This window comes from Harmonia axyridis, chromosome X, assembly GCF_914767665.1.
Source record: "Harmonia axyridis chromosome X, icHarAxyr1.1, whole genome shotgun sequence".
Taxonomy (NCBI): Eukaryota; Metazoa; Arthropoda; class Insecta; order Coleoptera; family Coccinellidae; genus Harmonia; species Harmonia axyridis.
The window spans coordinates 34,845,709-34,849,035 of NC_059508.1; the positions used below are offsets into that span (position 1 = coordinate 34,845,709).

Consider the following 3,327-nt stretch of genomic DNA (forward strand, 5'->3'; position numbering starts at 1 on the left):
AGAACTCCAAACAGTCTAGGACAGGACCCATTCTCCACCCCTTCTATATATGTCAGGAGAACCCCGGATTCCCCTCCAGACACGATTTAGCAAACTTTTCCCGATCGATCCGACCCACCGAGGCCGTTTCGACCGTTCGCCGCGCCTACTAGAGCTGATTTCTTCGGACTCCGATCAGAAAATCCGCCGATGCATGTCGTTAACACCTAGTCCGCCTCGTCCGATCGATCGAGGCCGTTTCGACCGTTCGCCGCGCCTACTAGAGCTGATTTCTTCGGACTCCGATCAGAAAATATACCGATGCATGTCGTTAACACCTAGTCCGCCTCGTCCGATCTATCTAAACAGTCTCGACGCACCCAACACTCTTTCAAAGTCGGATTACTCGGACTCAATCTGAAAATGGACCGATGCATGACGTCAACACTTAGCCCGCCTCGTCTGATCGATCTAGGCCGTCTCGAACCACCCATCGCGCATCGAAAGTCGCATCTCTCGAACTCCGATCCGGAAATCGGCCGATGCATCACGTTAACTATTTCTTATATATCTAATATAATATACATCGAGACGGTAAGAATTCTTTTAATCGAAGATATACATATACTTCTCATCAATATCCAAAAGCTTATCGAAAAATAAATTACTCAACTTTTACGTGAAGAATCGTTCACCCAAACCTTATCCCCTATATATGTCAGGAGAACCCAAGGTTCCCCTCCAGACACGATTTAGCAAACTTTTCCCGATCGATCCGACCCACCGAGGCCGTCTCGACCGTCCGCTGCGCCTACTAGGGCCGATTTCTTCGGACTCCGATCAGAAAATATACCGATGCATGTCGTTAACACCTAGTCCGCCTCGTCCGATCTATCTATACAGTCTCGACGCACCCAACACTCTTTCAAAGTCGGATTACTCGGACTCAATCTGAAAATGGACCGATGCATGACGTCAACACTTAGCCCGCCTCGTCTGATCGATCTAAGCCATCTCGACCCACCCAACACGCCTTCCAAGTCGGATCACTCGGACTTCGATCTGAAAATCTCCGGACTCATTTTTATGAATATCCCCAGTCAGTAAGAACGTTATTTCGCCAATATATACCAACAATAAACCATATTCCAATAGCTGAACCAAAAATATAATTCCCGATCCAAACGTTCTGCATCGCCCAACGCGACCACCTTCCCTATATATGTCAGGAGAGCACAGGGTTCCCCTCCAGACAACACTTACGCTCTATCCCCGACTCTCGGTCGATCGATAGGCCAGGTCAGCGGTGTCTGTTTCGGCCGAAGCTCGGACTTTGGTCAAAATGTTCCGATACAAAATTTGAACCAAGATAGATACAGATATGATTCCTTCTTAAATATACGTTGATTATCGAACAGAATATGGTAAATATTTTGCGATGACCGAGGATTTCATGAATTTTTTTTTTTTTTCGAAAAAATTTTCTGTTATCGGAATTTCCTCAAATTTCATTTGGTTGCCTCCTAATGCATATTAAAAACGATAATCAACAATCAGAATCATTATTTATCATTTATTTCAATTTTTATAATGAAAAACGTTCACGTCCTTTCGCGCCTCTCGATCGTCGTTTACGTGATGCATCGGTCAGCCCTAGTTTACGTGGTGCATCGGTAAGATCGAGTTCACGTTCTGCATCGGTCTGCCCGAGTTTACGTGGTGCATCGGTAAGATCGAGATTACGTGGTGCATCGGTAAGATCGAGTTCACGTTCTGCATCGGTCTGCCTGAGTTTACGTGGTGCATCGGTATGATCGAGTTTACGTTCTGCATCGGTCTGCCCTAGTTTACGTGGTGCATCGGTGAGATCGAGTTTACGTTCTGCATCGGTGTGATCTAGTTTACGTTGTGCATCGGTAAGATCGAGATTACGTGGTGCATCGGTAAGATCGAGTTTACGTGGTGCATCGGTTCAGCCCTAGTTTACGTTGTGCATCGGTCTGGACTTAGCGATATATTTTCGACGTGAAAATGTTCCGATACAACTTTTGAACCAGGATAGTTAGAGAGATGATTTTTTCTGGGATGTACGTTGATTGGGGAATGGATTGTGGGAAATAACTTGCCATGACCGAGGTGTCCTCGAATTTTTTTTTTTTTCGAAAAAAATTTTCTGATTTTGGAATTCTCTCAAATTTGATTTGGTTGCCTCCTAATGTGTTCTAAAAGAGTAAATCAGTAATCAGAATCGAAAAATATTTTTCGGATTTTTTTTTTTTTCGAAAAAATTTTTCTGATTTTGGAATTTCCTCAAATTTGATTTGGTTGCCTTCTAATGTGTTTTTAAAGCGTAAATCAGTAATCAGAATCAATATTCATTGTCGACTTTAATTTTTATAAGGAAAAATGTTCACGTCCTTAAACGCCTCCCCATCATCAGCCCGAGTCCAAGTCGATGTCAGTCCCGAGCGGACGGTGTCAGATACTACCTATCGCCCCGGTCTGGACTTGGCGAGGTATTTCGACGTGAAATGTTCCGATACAACTTTTGAACCAGGATAGTTAGAGAGATGATTTCTTCTATGTTGTACGTTGATTGTGGAATGGATTGTGGGAAATAACTTGCCATGACCCAGGTAATCTTGAATTTTTTTTTTTTTCGAAAAAAATTTTCTGATCTTGAAATTTCCTCAAATCTGATTGCGTTGCCTTCTAATGTGTTCTAAAAGAGTAAATCAGTAATCAGAATCAATATTCATTGTCGACTTTAATTTTTATAAGGAAAAATGTTCACGTCCTTAAACGCCTCTCCATCGTTACCCCCGATTCCAAGACGATGTTAGACCGGAGCGGACGGTGTCAGATGCGACCGATCTCCCCGGTCTGGACTTAGCGAGATATTCCGACGTGAAATGTTCCGATACAAAAATTTAACTGTGATAGTTAGAGAGATGGTTCCTTTTGTGATGTACGTTGATTGTGTAATAGAATATGGAAATAAACTTGAGATGACCGAGGTCTTCTGGGATTTTTTTTTTTTTTCGAAAAATATTTTTCGATTTCGGAAATCCCTCAAATTTCATTGAGATATGTCCTAATGTGTTCTTAAAGCTTAAATCAACAATCAGAATTAATATCCAAAAGTTATTTCATTTTTTATAAGGAAAAACGTTCACGTCCTTTCCGCTCCCAAAAGTGAGATATCATAGAAGATATCGCAATATTTGTTGTTTACGGCCATACCACGCTGAAATTGCCAGTTCTCGTCAGAACACTGAAGCCAAGCAGCGTCGGGCGCGGTTAGTACTTGGATGGGTGACCGCTTGGGAACACCGCGTGCTGTAAGCT

The 3,327-nt window shown here is 42.7% G+C and overlaps 1 non-coding gene across 1 annotated transcript; it reads left to right on the plus strand.

Annotated features, from left to right (window-relative positions):
- The first annotated feature begins 3,208 nt into the window (after positions 1-3,208).
- LOC123688293 lies at positions 3,209-3,327 on the plus strand. The gene has a single exon (XR_006749821.1). It is a non-coding gene; the product is annotated as a 5S ribosomal RNA (ribosomal RNA).